Genomic DNA, 17,904 nt, shown 5'->3' on the forward strand with positions numbered 1-17,904 from the left:
TTATCGTTAGCATCAGGGGGGAGGGTTAGGTTTAGGCACCCCTGGAGGGACTTAGGGTTAGGCTGTGGGGAGGGAGGGTTAGTGTTAGGTAGGCACCACCCCGGGTTTTAGGGTTAGGCACCACCAGGGGAGGGTTAGCCGGAGAGGGGGGGGGAGGTGGGGGCAGGGGAGGGGGGGTTGCGGGGGTAGGTTTAGCCTACTTATCTTCTCTGGCTAATCGGGATTCTGGCGTCGGTAGTTAACCAAGATATCATACCCAACCAGTATATATGTAAGTATGTGTGTGACTATGTATATATATGTATGTCTATGTATGTATGTGTATGACTATGTAGGTCTATATAATGTGTGACGGGAATCTGTATGAAATACCGCCGTCCCTCTGGCCGGCAGTTCGAATCCCGTCCGTGGCAGGCCGACAGAAGCAGAGATCCTGGCAGTGGAAGCCCGACAGCGTTGGAAATCCTGATCGTCCGTAGGTAAGTAAAAACTAACCTAACCCCCTAACCCTCCTTAGGGGTGTCTAACCCTAACCTCCCCCCCAAGTGCCTAAACCTAATCCCCCCTGTAAGTGCCTAACCCTGACTAGATATAGACGCCTGTCATTTAACCCTCGCCGGGATAAAGCAGTCGGGAAGCAGGCTGTCGGGATTAAGACAGCTGGTTTCCCAATTGCATCCTGTGACAGGGGCAAACCAATATTTTTAATACTTACCTCTCCGGATTCCCACGTCGGCGCCATCAGCGCTGCAAAAATCGCCTGGAAAATGGCTGCCGCAGCCATTTTCCCGGCATTTTGCGCATGCGCAGTAGGGAAATCACAGGGAAAATGGCTGCCACGCCATTTTCCCGGTGACCTGCGCATGCACAGTAGACTCTGGGCACAGTCTGGTGCCCAGAATCTATTGCTGCGACGCGACGCTCAGTGCACTGCTGGCCGCCAAGAGAGGAGGGGGCCCCTGACGGAGACTGCACATGGGCCCCCTCCTCTCTTAATTCACCCCTGATGTGTGACTATGTATGTCTGCATGCATACCTCCCAACATTTTGTAGCCTGCAACCTGGACCCCTTTATGCGTTGAAGGTGTGCAGCCAAAAAGGGGCATGGCCTCTTTCCAGATAGGCCACGCCCCTGTGTTATGCGTTTGTGGGGGCCGTGTCTGCAATTAATACCCCCATTTTACATCATGCTGGGGGCGAATTCAGCACTCAACTCAGCTACTGGACTGCCCCCAGCTCTTTTCCTGCACTAAATGGATGCCACGTGCACACACTCAGGGCCTAATTCAGAGCCGGTCGCTCTGACAGAGCGCTTGCTCTGAATCAGGGCCGGTCTTTTTTTTTTTAATTAAGAACGGCCTCCTGGGCGTTCGCATAGCTGTGGGTGACCACCCACAGCATAGCGAGCAGCCATGATGATGGTCGCGATGGTCAAGACCATCGCGACCATCGAGCTTGCAAAGAGACCCTTGTGGTAGGGTCTCGTTGCCGCAAGCCCCAGAGAGATTTCGGCTCTAACAGAGCCAGAATCTCTCCACTGACATCACTTGTGATGTCAGTGGGGCCGGCCCCAGACAGTAGGCGTTCTCATTGGAACGCCTCCGTCTGGGCAGCCAACCCCCCGGCCCGCCCACCAAAGGGGGCGTGCTGTCATTTAACATCGACAGCGCACCTCCTTTGGTGCGAGACCCGGAGCGAAAGGATTGGCCGTCGCTATCCGGGTCTCGCGTGCGCATGCGCTCTGGGCCACCATCGACCCGGTTGCGAGCGCACAGTGCTTGCGACCGGGTCTGAATCAGGCCCTCAGCTTCACTGCACCGTTGCTTTTTGCTTATCAGAGCGGAGCAGCGACGATGCCTGAGTGTCCCCAATCTCCTGACTGCCCGTGAGACACTGCTGCCCTCGGGTAGGACAGCGGGACAGTCCCACTGGAATCGTGAAACTTGGGAGGTGTGTGTATATATGTGTGACTATGCATTTGTGCTTGTATTTGACAAATTTTATAATATATATACATATATATATATATATATATATATATATATATATACATACATATACACACACACACACACAGTCAGGTGCATAAATATTGGGACATTGACAGAATTTTCATATTTTGGCCTCTATTCACCACCACAATGGCTTTGAAATGAAACAAACAAGATGTGATTTAACTGCAGACTTTCAGATTTAATTTGAGGGTAATTACATCCAAATCAGGTGAACGGTGTAGGAATTACAACGGTTTCTATATGTGCCTCACACTTTTTAAGGGGCCAAAAGTAATGGGACAAACTAAACAATCCTAAATCTAACTTTCACTTTTTAATACTTTGTTGCAAATCCTTTGCAGGCAATTACAGCCTGAAGTCTGGAACGCAGAGACATCACCAGATGCTGGGTTTCATCCCTGGTGATGCTCTGCCAGGCCTCTACTGCAAATGTCTTCAGTTCCTGCTTGTTCTTGGGGCATTTTCCCTTCAGTTTTGTCTTCATCAAGTGAAATGCATGCTCAATCGGATTCAGGTCAGGGGACTGACTTGGCCATTGCATAACATTCCACTTTTTAGCCTTAAAAAACTCTTTGGTTGCTTTTGCAGTATGCTTCGGGTCATTGTCCATCTGCACTGTGAAGCGCCGTCCAATGAGTTCGGAAGCATTTGACTGAATATGAGCATATAATATTGCCCGAAACACTTCAGAATTCATTCTGCTGCTATTGTCAGCAGTCACATCATCACTAAATACAATGGAACCAGTTCCATTGGAAGCCATGACACTATCACCACCATGCTTCACTGATGAGGTGGTATGTTTTGGATCATGAGCAGTTCCTTTACTTCTCCATACTCTTCTCTTCTGGTACAAGTTGATCTTTGTCTCATCTGTCCATAGGATGTTGTTCCAGAACTGTAATGGCTTTTTTAGATGTTGATTGGCAAACTCTAATCTGGTCTTCCTGTTTTTGTGGCTCACCAATAGTTTACATCTTGTGGTGAACCCTCTATATTCACTCTTGTGAAGTCTTCTCTTGATTGTTGACTTTGACACATATACACCTACCTCCTGGAGAGTATTCTTGATTTGGCCAACTGTTGTGAAGGGGTTTTTCTTCACCAGGGCAATAAGTTTTCTGTCATCCACCACAGTTGTTTTCCATGGTCTTCGGGATCTTTTGGTGTTGCTGAGCTCTCCGGTGCGTTATTTCTTTTTAAGAATGTTCCAAACAGTTGATTTGGCCACACCTAATGTTTTTTCTATCTCTCTGATGGGTTTGTTTTGATTTTTCAGCCTAATGATGGCTTGCTTCACTGATAGTGACAGCTCTTTGGATCTCATATTGAGAGTCGACAGCAACTGATTCCAAATGCAAATGTCACACCTAGAATCAACTCCAGACCTTTTCCCTACTTAATTGATAATGAAATAATGAGGGAATAGCCCACACCTGTCCATGAAATAGCTTTTGAGTTGATAGTCCCATTACTTTTGGCCCCTTAAAAAGTGGGAGGCACATATTGAAACCGTTGTAATTCCTACACCGTTCACCTGATATGGATGTAATTACCCTCAAATTAAATCTGAAAGTCTGCAGTTAAAGCACATCTTGTTTGTTTCATTTCAAAGCCATTGTGGTGGTGAATAGAGGCCAAAATATGAAAATTCTGTCAATGTCCCAATATTTATGTACCTGACATATATATATATATATATATATATAGATAGATAGTTTTTCTATAGCTCCACCCCAGTTCCTGAACCTATTTTTCCAGAAAAATACCCCTGTATGTATGTGTATAGTTGCGACTACAGATTTGTCCACATGCATCTATCTTTTGTACTTATGCTAATTTAAATGATATGAGGCATGTCTATTTTGTGTGTGCAACTGCGTGGTGTATCTGCATGCGACCTACGTTACAGTGTCAGCAGCTGTGACACTGTAACATAGCATTTCACATGCAGATACATCTGCAGTCACACACAGAATATAGGCATGCGCATATCATTTTACTCAGCAGAAGGTGCTTGTGCATCCTATTTGCATTGCATTGCACTACCGAGTTGCGCCACGGCATCGCATGACTAGAAGGACTGTTTAACAAATAAGGAGGCTAGATGAATGTGGATACATCTGTATGTATGTGTATATGTACGTGGCTATGGAGTCTATTCATCATTACTTTATTCCTACAAAAGCAGGTGAAAATGAAACGCTTCCCCTGGTGGCCTCATAAAGGGCTCTATTTACCACAATCCGCATTTTGAATGCGGATTGTAGTGTGATATTACCGACTAAATTTGCATTGCGAATTCAGGCAATAATCACAGGGATTTACTAAAAATCCCTTGCAGGGACATAGCTTGTGATAAAGCTCTGGGCCTGATTCAGAGCTGAACGCTCTGACCAGAGCGCGCGCTCTGAATCAGGGCCCTCCTCCATGAAAATGGAGCGGCCTCCTGGCCGCTCGTATAGCTGTGGGTGACCACCCACAGCATATGCGAGCGGCCAAAAAGATGGTCGCGATGGTCTTGACCATCGCAACCATCGGACTTGCGATGGAGACCCTGCGGTAGGGTCTCCCTGCCACAAGCCCTGGAGTGATTTTGGCTCTATTAGAGCCAAAATCACTCCCACTGACATCACTAGTGATGTCAGTGGGGCCAGCCTCAGACGGTAGGAGTTCCCATGGGGATGCCTCCGTCTGGCAGGCATGCCCACCAAAGGGGGCGTGCTGTCAATCAACATCGACAGCACGCCCCCTTTGGTGCGAGAACCGGAGCGATGGAAAGCCCGTCGCTCCCCGGGTCTCGCGCATGCGCACGACGGAGCTCCCTCCTTCGTGCGCATGCGCAGTGGGGAACATCGACCCGCTTGCGAGCGTACTGACGCTCACGAGCGGGTCTGAATGACCCCCTCTTTCCCTGTGAATCCCCTCCGCACATTTATCACGGTATTTTCACAAAAAATACCTTAACAAGTGCCGATGCATGCGCCGACCGACCATCGCTAAGCTCTGCCGCTAAACCCCACCCCCCGCGATCACGGACACCCCCCCGCGATCCCCCTCCCTTAATTACACTTACCTGCAGTGATCTGGGCTCCGGTGATGCCCGTGGTTCCGGTCAGCTGACATCCCATCCTGCACTGTGACCCAGTCAGGTGATGACCGGGCCCAAGTGCAGGCTGGGAGACCAGCTGACCAGAGGGGAGACATCACTGGAGCCCCGACCACCGGTCCTTGGACTCAGGTAAGTTTTTTTTTTTACTATTTTCTCTTACAGTGTATCAGCGTGTGGTTTGTTTAGACCACACAGCTGATTACTGGGACCGACTCCAGGCTCTGCTCTCCCCGTTAGAGCGGAGCAGGAGGCCGGTAACTGGGGAAGACCCTGGATAACGCCTCCAGGTGGCGTTATTATCACAGGGCTTTCCCCTGTATTTTTTCACAATTTATTATTAGTAACTTTGGCCAGATCACATTTCCCATTACAATTATGGGAAATGTGATCTGCTTACTAAAAATAAGTGATACTTAGGGGTTGGAGTAGAATTTTGCGAATTCTGCTTCAATTGCCCTTTAATAACTTTAGGTGATACTAAAATAATGTGAAAACACCCTTTTCACTTTATTTTAGTAAAAATAATGTTAATAAATAGAGCCCATAGTGCTCTGTTCTGCTAGACTGTTCTCACTGGGTCTCATTCAGACCCGTTCGCGAGCGGTGTACGCTGGCAAGCGGGTCGATGTTACCCAAATGCGCATGCGCACGACGGAGGCTGCTCCGTTGTGCGCATGTGCGAGACCCGGCGAGCGACGGGGGAAGCCGTCGCTCGAGGTCTCGCTCCAAAGGGGGCGTGCTGTCGATGGTGAGTGACAGCGTGCCCCCTTTGGTGTGCATGCCGGGGGCGTTGCTGCCCAGACGGAGGCGTTCCCATGGGAACGCCTACCGTCTGGCGCCGGCCCCACTGACATCACTAGTGATGTCAGTGGGAGTGCTTTTGGCTCTGATAGAGCCAAAAGCACTCCAGGCTTGCGGAAGACGAGACCCTACCACAAGGGTCTCATCGCAAGCCCGATGGTCGCGATGGTCTTAACCATCGCGACCATCTTTTTGGCTGCTCGCATAAGCTGTGGGTGGTCACCCGCAGCTATGCGAGCGGCCAGGAGGCCGCTCCAATTTTAGGTAGGAGGGCCCTGATTCAGAGCGAGCGCTCTGGTCAGAGCGTCCGGCTCTGAATCAGGCCCACAGTTCTGTATCTGCACCTGGTTATCTTATTGGGCATTCTGTGGGTGCAGCAGTCAGGCTGGAGACATTTGCTCGCTCTTCTCAGGCCCCCTCAGCAAACTTTCCGGAGCTTGGTCCCGATAGGTAGAACATCTAAAGATGGCGTTGCCTAATAAAAGCCTGTAGACTTCTTTCCGGAGTTTTCCCAGAGAGAGATCCGATAGGATCCCTCCCAGGGTCCCCCGCAGATCGTGTATGTGCAGAAGGACTCCCGGGTCATAAACCCTGAAGACCTAACACCACAAAGGACAGGTCTTATAGGAAGAGCAGGCCTTTGCTGAATTAATCATGCATACGGGTTTACTAAACGTCGGTATGCATGCGATGATTGGCGGGATGCATCATATTCAAAATGTGATGCTTGATGCATCCCGCCCTCGGTCTCTCCTGAATGACACCATTGGTTACCTCCTTCCTTGCCACCTGCTTCCAATTGTCACTTTGCATGACACCATGTGACATCTTCCTGACTAAATGAGCAACTGTAGAGGTTGATGGGGATTGTAGTCCTTGGTCTGCAATGCTCAGTGTAAAGGCGCACATCCACTAGACGATGGAGTAACGACAGTACGATTACAACATTGTAATCGTACACAGGGCCGTATAACGGTTTGAGGGGGCCCTGGGGCAACAACTCTGTGGGGGCCCCTATCAATATAATTGTATATATTTATATATACACATATACATGCACATACACCACACACATTTTATATACTTACACACACATACATTCACACAAAAAACACATACTGTATATACACCACACATGCATGTGTCACACATACATTACACACAAACATACATACACAAGACACACACACACATTTCACACACACTTACCTTGCACCATCTGCACTGCATGTTGTGGATGGGGAGGGCGGAATGGGATCTCTCTCATTCCGGAGGGGACCTGGCAGGACGGCACCTTTATTAAGCTCCGCCCCCCTCAACGGCCAAATACGCAGGTCAATCGGAAAAGGGCGGAGCCAAATTACACAATTGTAATGAAAATTAATCATGCTGGCTCCGCCTCCAGCCGATTGACCCGCGAATCGTGGCATTTTGCCGTGAGGTGGGCAGGGCTTAACAACAGTGCCTGCTCTTGTGCAGCTGCTGCATGTGGGCCCCTGAGGTGTGGGGGCCCCGGGACGACCGCCCCCCCTATAAACCGACCCTGATCGTACAGTCATTCTCCATCCCCTGCAGTGCCTACACTGAACGATTAGTCGTTCAGTGTAACCACCCTCCATCATCCATGAACATGGTCAATTTGTCGTTATAGACAGCCATGATTGATGTCGGAAACTGCCAGCGGGAGCGCGCATTGCTAGTCGTTTCCGACATTATAGTGCACGATTAATGAGCGATCCTTTGTATAGTGGGGTATTACACATCTATTACACTGGGGAACAGTCAGTCAATCTGTTGCCAGGTATTTAAGAGTCAATCTCGATTAATTTTGTGCTCCTGTTTAATAGTTTTAAAGATATTTTTTTTATTCTGATTAAATTTGATTCGTAAAATGTTATAAAAAGACACAGGATAATTACATACATAAGTGTTTGGAAGCAATGAGAACCGATTTTTGTAGGATCTTCTTTTGTATTCTTGTTGCGGCCAGTCCCTCTGCAGACCCCAACAGTAATCGGCCATCATGTGACGATCCCACCTTCCTTGATAACTCTCTTCCATTACCCGAATATCCTGGTGGAACCGTTCACCCTGTTCTTTGCTTAAATCTCCTAGATTGGACGGGAAGTGATCTAAATGGCTGTACAAAAAATGTACTTTAATACTCATGTTGCCACCTACTTTCTCAAAACATTTTAGCATGTTGTGGATGAATTCATGATAGTTGTCTGCCTTGTGATTGCCTAAAATTTTTTGAATGGCAGACACATAACTCAGCCATGCTTCAGATACGGTTTCAGTCATAGATGTGGTAAAACTTGGATCCTTCACCAGTTTCCGTATCTGTGGGCCGTCAAAAATTCCTGCCTTTCATTTTTCAATTCTAAGAGATGGAAATGTTCGACAAATATACGTGAACAATCGCCTGACTTGTCCAATGCTTTTACAAATTGTTTAATTGAACCCAGTTTAATATGGAGAGGTGGCAGTATGATTTTTTTCCTGTCAATTAAGAGCTCATGAATGATGTTGGCTTCTCCTACAGCTATAACTTCTCTTGGAGGCCATACGGTTTGCTGCCAGTGCTTTTGTTTTGCATAACTATCCCATAAGCATATGTGACTAGGATACTTAGTATATGCACTTTGCTGCCCAAGAAGAAAGTTTACCATTTTTAAATTGACACAAACAAACCACTGATGCTGAGAATAAGCAATTTTTTCTAAGACTAACTTGATATTTTCATACTGTTCTTTAAGTTTTGTTGAATGACCGATAGAAAACAACGCAAATTAATTCCCATTGTGCAGTAATACACATTTTAAGCTCCTTTTAGAACTATCTAAAAAGAGCCGCCAGTCTTCTGCTCGATATTCTGGTAAACCCATCATTAGGAGAAGTTCCAGAATATTGTTGCAATACACAAGATTGTTATCTTGGCTAAAGAACGGCAGTATGGCTTGCTCTCCATTTCAATACGACGTTATAGATACATCCGGCTCAAGACAGTTCTTGTCTAGAAGTCTGGATGCTAAAAGCTCAGCTACTTTTTTCCATAAATTCAAGTCACGAAGTAAATCGTTTAGTTCCTTTTGAGAAAATTTGTTTGGAGTATAATAACTTTCTTCAAATTCACTTTCATCTGTGTTGTCACTTGCACTGGATGAAATTAACATTTCCACATCATCACATTCAACTTCGCACAAAGAACTGAATGATGGTACAGGTAAATCATTGCTATGTGGTATCGGTTGTTTTGCAGAATTCATACTTAGGTATTCCCATTTGCATTTCTTAAATCTATTCATACCTTTAACATTTACAGCACAAAAATAGCAGTCACTGAAGTGATCTTTTTTGACTCATACCACATCATAGGTATGCTGAAATTAATAAATGAATTTCGATCACCTTTAGTCCAATTGCGAAGTTATTCCACGCAGGTTTTACAAACTTTGTGAAGCACCCAAATCTTGTTTTGCTGGCTTATGTGATATCCAAAATAAGTCTGATACGCTTGCTTTATGAATACAGCTATATTTTCTCTTTCTTTTGCAACACTATATTTGCCACAAATATAACAAAATACATCAGGGTTGTTAGTACACTGTCACCGAGAAGAACTAATTTTTACGGCGAAAACGTTTTGTTTCACACATGCAGTGCTAACGCCCAACAAAAGCCGAGGACGTACTGAACAAAACAAGCCCAAATGGCGGGAAATTGGTTGTGGTAGGAGACAGAGAGGGCCGAACAAAGGAACAGGAGGTGTGCTGACTGCAGGGCCGGATCAGGGTCTGTGGGGGCCCCTTGGCAACAAACTTGTGGGGGCCCCTATATACCACAGTTTCTCATCACCTTAGGATTTTTTTTTTCTCTCTATTCACCTTAATGCCCCTCTTGCAATGCCCACTGTAGAAGTGCCCCTTATGCAATGTCCCCAGTAATGGTCCCCCCTATGCAGTGCTCCTTATGCAGTGCCCCCTGTAGTAGTCCTCCCTATGCAGTGCCCCCTGTAGTAGTCCTCCCTATGCAGTGCCCCCTGTAGTAGTCCTCCCTATGCAGTGCCCCCTGTAGTAGTGCCCCTTATGCAGTGCCGGCAGTATTGGTCTTCCCTATGCAGTGTCCCTTATATAATGCCCACAGTAGTTGCCCCCCCTATACAGTGCCCCCAGTAGTTGTCCCCCCTATGCATTGCCCTCAGTAGTAGTTCCCCCCATGCATTGCCCCCAGTAGTAGACCACCCCTATACAGTACCCCCAGTAGTAATCTCCCCTATGCAGCGTCCTTTATATAGTGCCCCCAGTAGTATTTCCCCAAAAGCATTGCCCCCAGTAGTAGTCTCTCCATGCTCTGCCCCCAGTAGTAGTCCCCCCTCGTACAGTGCCCCCAGTAGTAGTCCCCCCATGCTCTGCCCCCAGTAGTCCTCCCCTATACAGTGCCCCCAGTTGTAGTCCCCCCATGCTCTGCCCCCAGTAGTAGTCCCCCCCTATACAGTGCCCCCAGTTGTAGACCCCCCATGCTCTGCCCCCAGTAGTAGTCCCCCCTATACAGTACCCCCAGTAGTAGTCCCCCCTATACAGTGCCCCCACTAGTAGTCCCGCATGCTCTGCCCCCAGTAGTAGTCCCCCGGTATACAGTGCCCCCAGTAGTAGCTCCCCCCTATGCATTGCCCCTTGTAGCACCCCCCCCTATACAATGCCCTCATGAAGTGGCCTCCCTATACAGGGATGTCTGTAGCGCTCCCCCCTATGTAGTGACAGTGCTGCCCCACACGCAAACACACACACAAAAAAAATAAACTTACCTGAATCCCCGCTCCTGACGCAAGTCCCGGCTCTTCTGTTGCACAGATGGGAGAGACGTCAACGTCATGACGTTTCTCCCATCATCACCAGCTGTGGGGGGGAGCCGGAAGGCGGAGCTCATGAGTGAGCTCCAGCCGGCTCCCTCAGCTGACGAAGCAGCTAATGAGAGTCTTTGTGAGTCTCATCGGCTGCAGTAACATACACACAGCTGCCGCCGCCGGCTGTGTGTATGTCTCGGTGTAGTGTGGCCGCGCTCACTGCGCGGTCTACACTACACTAGCGGAGGGGACACTAGCGGCAGGTGCAGAGAGTTCACCGCTGCTAGTGGGGGCCCCTCCGTGTGTGGGGGCCCAGGGACGACCGCCCCTGTCGCCCCCCCCTAATCCAGCCCTGGCTGACTGCCTCACTCAGTCCTCTCCGTTGCTCCTCTGTGTATGCTGGGAGGAGGCGAGGCTGTGGTCTGAGGATGTCCCAGCAATGCGCTGCCACGCCTCCTCCCAGCGTTAGTGAGGAGATATGAATGTGTTATGTCTCTCAAACGTGACTACCAGCTACGTTATCGTATATAAAACAAATTCTTGTTATTGTTGAAAGAGGGTAGTTGTTAAAAAAAGCGGCCTAGACTAGTAAGGTACTTCAAATGGAGAAAATAATTGAATTTTATAATTCTTCATTAATTTGAAAACTGGAGCCAATTCAGCTATAGTGAAGATCGAATGCGAAAATAGGACCTGCGAGTACGGTCAACCGATCTTAAATCCTTGGCAAGAAAAAAAATATATATATTTTTCTGTTTCCCAGTGTTATAATGCTATAATATGTGGAAATTAGTTTAAAATGGTCAGACATCTATCTGATGTTTGGCCTTGCCATTCTATGGGTTAGCACATAGAAAATCTAGAGTAGTAGAATAAATGTGATAGACGTGTCTTCTGTCAACCCTATCAATTATTGCAAAGAATTATTTAACAAGGACTATTGTTCTGAATGACACCTGTAATTAATAGTAATATTGGATTACAGACCTCTGAGAATCAGAAGTGGCCAAAATAATAAATATTTCAGGAGCCAATCAGTAAAATTTTGGAGGCAGAAGAATATTTTATGAAGCCAGTGAAATCTATGGATATGATCACTAAAGGTTAGGCACTAGAAGAACATTTGTAGTCATCATTGGTCTATAGCTCATGACATGGTCCCTGGTATGCTGGACAAGCAAGTGTTACATTCATATAAAAAGAGTAAAGTTGTCTTGCACAATATGTTTTTATGCTAGAAATTATTGCATAACCTATATAAAGACAGTATAATTAAAGGATGAGTTAGTTTTACAACATATGCACAATACACCCCTTTAATGACACCTTACAGGTAACAATTTTAATTAGTATAAATCTTGCAGTGTGTATATATTAAATAATGCTGGAATTAATCTCCTGGATTCTGAGCCTGCATCTCTTTTCTCTGCAAATCTTCTCCATTGGCGGGAGCGGGGCATTTTTATATGCTGAATACTCACCGCTTGTGCTGCTACGCTCAGTCCATACTTTTGCAGTGTACACTGACAGCGGGTGGATCCGCAGGCTCAGGGCCTGATTCACTACCAATTGCAACTGCGATTGGTAGTGATTACGCACAGAGTTCAACTGCGATAGTATGCTAATTCATTTCGTTTGCTATGCCACCGCTGCACTACATAAGGACTACCACTTTACCTTACATACATCCGTAATGTTTAGCAAGAATGCGAAAAAATTGGTACAATGAATTACCATCGCAGCCTCATGCACACGCTATGGCCTTATTCAGAAATTGCTAACTTCAGTGCACGATGTGTGTCTGCGTAGGCTATCTCAGTGGATAATTTATGCACACCCATGCAATGGCGTTCAAACGCACTGACACGCCTGCGTTTTCCCGACCACCACCCACAAACGGCACTTCCTCATCAATCACTCTGTGATGGGTCTGCGTAGTCACTGCAATCGCAGTCCCAATTGCAGTGGCCGATTCGCACACACGCACTGCGATGCATACGCAGTAGCAACAATCGGCCGATTGCGTGCGTATAAGCAACTGCGATCCAAGCTGAATCAGGCCCTCAGTCAGCTACTGGATATACACTGATGTGCTTAATGTTAACAGACAATCCTGTACAACACAGCACGGCTCACGCTGATCATCACCGCGACTTCTATTGTACAAGAAGCAGATGACAGGTGAGTGACTTTGGTGGTCTGCAGACCATTATACAGCCGGGTGGTATTTATGTTGTCTGGATAACATCTAAGCCTGCATAATCAAGCTACTGGCAGGCGCAATTAAAAAGGTCTGCCAAATGAATGTCCTTGAACTTATATGCCAGCTACATGCTTTCAGTGGAGAATTATCTGTAACTGATCTAAATACACTATATGGACAAAAGCATTTGGACTCCTGACCATTACACAAAGACGGACTGTAATGATATTGTAATCATATACATATACAGTACTTTAATATGGATTTGGTTTTGCAGCAATAACAGCTTCCACTCTTCTTGGCAGGCTTTCCACAAGATTTTGGAGTGTTTCTGCGGGAATTTGTGCCCATTCATTCTGTAGAGCTATTATGAGGTCAGGCACTGATGTTAGACGAGAAGGCCTGGCTCGCAATCTCCATGACAGTTCATCCCAAAGGTGCCCAATGGGGTTGAGGTCAGGGCTCTGTGCAGGCCAGTCAAGTTCTTCCATACCGAACTCATCAAACCATGGGCCTGATTCAGCATGGATCGCTATTCTGCCTATACGCACGCAACGCAGTTGCTAATATCAGCTGTGATATGCTAATAATTGCATTCGCATTGCGATCACAGCCTTACATAAGGACGCCCACTTCCTCTTACACACATCCGTATACTTCAGCAACATACAGAAATAATCGGTAACATCAGATCCATACACACAGTTAAGGAACTGCTAAATTCAGCACACGCTATGAGGCCTCAGGCTGCGTATGGTATTGCAGTGGTTAATTTATGCACGTCCATGCAACACCGTTGAAACGCAATGGCATGCCTGCGTTCACCCAACCACCTCCCCGTCACCACCCAAAAATGGCACTTCCTGTCAATCACTCTGCTATGGGTCTAAATCGCCGCTTAGATCGGAACGGCTGGTTCACGCACACACACTGCAATGCGTATGCAAGCGCAGTGCAAAATAATCGGCCAATTGCATGCATATTAGCAACTGCTATCCTTGCTGAATCAGGCCCCATGTCTTTATAGTCCTTGCTTTGTGCATTGGGGCACAGTCATGTTGGAATAGAAAAGGGTAATTGTCCAAAATGTCTTGGTATGCTGAAGCATTAAGATTGCCCTAGCCCAAACCCTGAAAAACAGCCCCATACCATGATCCCTCCTCCACCAAACTTGTGCCTTAGCAGTCGTTAACCCCTCTCTGTGACTTCCGCTTTGTGGCTGAGTCGCTGTTGTTCCTAAATGCTTCCTCTTTCTAATAATATCACTTACAGTTGACCGTGGAATATCCAGCAGGGATGAAATTTCACAAACCGTCTTACTGCAAAGGTGGCATCCTATCACAGTACCACGCTTGAGGTCAATGAGCTCTTCACATTTGTATCACAAATGTTTGCAAATGGAGACTGCATGGCTAGGTTCTTGATTTTATACACCTGTGGCAACGGGTCTGATAGAAACATCTCAATTCAATAATTAACAGGTGTGGCCAAATAATTTTGTCCATATAGTGTATATGCTATACGGCAGCCTTGATGCTGTCAACTGGATACCAATGCTTCAATGAAATCTTATTAACAATTATCATTAGAGAGATACATGGTTTTAAAGACTCTGGACCTAATTCAGACCCACTCGCTAGGATGCGTTCGCTCGTAGCCGGCCGATTTTCGCATTGTGCACATACATCGCAGTGCGTGTGCGCAACCGCAGTGAGAGATCGGGAAGCGTTCCCGCGCCGCACATAGACAGCCCAGCAGAGTGAGTGACAGGAGAGGCCGTTTGTGGGTGGTGACAGGGGATGGTCACTATAAACGGGGGAGTGAAGATGCAAACGCAGGCATGCCTGAGCTTCTCAACACCATTTCAGAGGTGTTCATAAATTATAGGCAGCGTCGTAGTACACGTCACCTGGCTGGTTTTTACACTGAAGTGCTCACAGTGCTTGCGGTAGGTTATGGTCAGCCTCAAGCGCTGCGATCGCATCCAATGGTACCCAATGTACCGATGGTTGCATACACTTCATGGAGATGACGTGCTCAAGTGGGCGTCTTAAGACAAGCTGGTGGGCGTCTGCATACACTGAGCAATCGCATGCCAAGACATAGTGGGTGTGCTAATGCCTTGCCTTGCGATCGCCTGCCTTCTGAAATTTGCATACACTGGGTGCGAGCGTACGCATCTAGCGAGCTGGTCTGAATCGAGCCCTCTGTGCTATAGGCATTACATTCTGACAATTTGTCTCATGAGGAGTGTGAATAGTTACATTGTGTCTAGCTTATTCACTATAGTGGTATTATATAGGTATTGTAAGTGGATTTTATATGCTTCATGTTTTTATTATTTGAAAATAAATGTGTAATAGACCTTTTATTCATTGTACACTCTACCATCCTTGTACAGAGACAGATTAGCGCAACTTATAATTTTCACTTAGTTTATAATCTTAAATTGGGGGTGTCACAGAACCCCTTTAGGAGTGCTGCAGACCTGTCCTCTGTTATTTTGTTTAATACCAGCTTCCGGTCCGATTGGCACTAATTAAAAATCAACTTCAAAACATATGCGTCACCTACCAGAGAAATACTGGTGCTAGTACTGGGATGAGTACAGGATGCCGGTGCTCGGGATCAATGGCGGTCAGAATCCCAGCACCGGCATCCCGACAGGGTTAGAATACTGACCCTTGAATACGGTCAATATTCTAAGCCTCCCCCTCTCCCTACTCTAACCCTCTCTCCCCGATGCTTGACTCTAACTTCCTTCCCTAGAGCCTAAACCTAACCTCCCCCTCCCCACACCCTAACCCTCTAGTGCCTAACCCACCCCCAAGTGCCTAAGCCCTCGCCCAACCCCGCTACTTACCTTTGCGATTCTGGCAGTTGGGATGCCGACACCGTGATTCTGACAAGTGTCTGGATTCCGGCATCTTGAGCGCCGGAATCCCCGCATTCGGGATATTGACCGCATCCCCTTGTACTGACTAGGGTCCTGATTCAGATGTGGACGCTAACGTAATAGCAGCAGTGAACCCATATCCAGTTGCCATGCGAAAATATGCTAAAGCTGTAGTCACCTGGGAATGTATTGAGATGCCCACTGGCAGCTTCACAGATCCTGCAACTGCGTACAAATATGCTGCTGCGTCACAAATCCTTTGATAATTCGACCATCTGAGTAATCCCCATGGTTGCGCAGAATCGTTGGTGCCATGTTTTCTGCAATCACAGATGTGGGCAGATACACGCCCCGAAAAACATTCCCGACAGCATTATTGCTGCCACTCTCCATAACTACCACCCAGACGGTATCTGAATGCCATTCACTTTGAGATTAAATGCTCACGTTGAGCGGAATCACAAAGGTACCTTGGCACATGAGCAGAGGAGTAGCATTGAACCATGGCGCCCGGAGAAAGTGCATGTCATAGCGCCCCCCCCTGTACTGAACTGTGCCAGTGGGGTATGGCCAGCCTGTAGGGGAATACTAAAGTGGAGATAAAAACAGCAAACAGAGGGCCTGATTCTGACCCGCTCGCGAGCGCTGTACGCTCGCAAGCGGGTCGATGGTGCCCAAGTGCGCATGCGCGATACCTGGCGAGCAACGGGGAATCCGTCGCTCGGGGTCTCGCACCAAAGGGGGCGTGCTGTCTTTGGTGAGTGACAGCACGCCCCCTTTGGTGGGCGCGCCGGGGGCGTGGCTGCCCAGATGGAAGCGTTCCCATGGGAACGCCTACCGTCTGGGTCCGGCCCCACTGACATCACTAGTGATGTCAGTGGGAGTGATTTTGGCTCTGATAGAGCCAAAATCACTCCAGGGCTTGCGGCAGCGAGACCCTACCGCAGGGTCTCGTCGCAAGCCCGATGGTCGCGATGGTCTTGACCATCGCGAGACCATCATCATGGACGCTCGCATAAGCTGTGGGTGGTAACCCACAGCTATGCGAGCATCCAAGAGGCCGCTCCTATTTTAGGTAGGCCGGGCCTGATTCAGAGCGAGCGGTCTGGTCAGAGTGTCCGGCTCTGAATCAGGCCCAGTGACAGTAGGCGTAGAGGTCCAATTGGGAGAATAGAATGCTTCAGTGATCTGACATTAAGGGTAGCTCCTTTGGCACTGCTTTATTTATGTTTAGCACCTAGGATCTGACTTTTATCTCCTTTGAATCATTGTTATTAGTCAATAGAGGAGATTGTAATATATTCTGATCACTTAATTTAAATTGACAGAGCACATGTGCTAGAGTGAGATTCCACAGGGTGCACAGCTAATTACTGCAATTACTGCCCCAAGCAGCTATCACTGGAGTGGGTACACCTATAGGAAGCTCCATTCTCAGCTATGCTCCCGCTTTGCAAGTTTACATTGCACCTATATTAAATGGGACTACTACTAATCATGTTCTGTCTACCACCATTTTTATTATTTCAGGTCTCCTAATATTTTTTTAAGACCTTTCAAATAACACTGTGTGGTCATGCCTAATAACACTGCGTGGTCATGCCTGGGAACACTACCATTATTTTAAATAGCAAAGCAGTGGCTTTTTTTAAACTCATACCTTATGATTGAAGTTTAAAGGTGCATACATACACAACGATTTTTTGAACGATTATCGATTACGATATCGTTTATCATTCAATCGTTGAAAAAAACTTTCACTTTCTGAGTTAAAACGATGAACGATTATCGTTCATGCGCGTTCACGTTTGTAGTTTGTAGTTCAGTCAGACTGACCAACTGAACGATTTTCATTAAGGGAATATGCAAAAATCGTTTGTAGTTCAAAAAAATCGTTCATTACACTTTCAAAAATCTGACAGATAATCTGACAGAAAATCGTTCATAAAATCGTTGGTAACAAAATCGTTGTGTGTGTATGCAGCTTAAGATTTTACCTCATACGTGTATGGAGCATACACACGGTCAGAT

The sequence above is a fragment of the Taudactylus pleione genome, unplaced genomic scaffold, assembly GCF_031769625.1.
Source record: "Taudactylus pleione unplaced genomic scaffold, aTauple2 ptg000016l, whole genome shotgun sequence".
In the NCBI taxonomy this organism is placed as follows: Eukaryota; Metazoa; Chordata; class Amphibia; order Anura; family Myobatrachidae; genus Taudactylus; species Taudactylus pleione.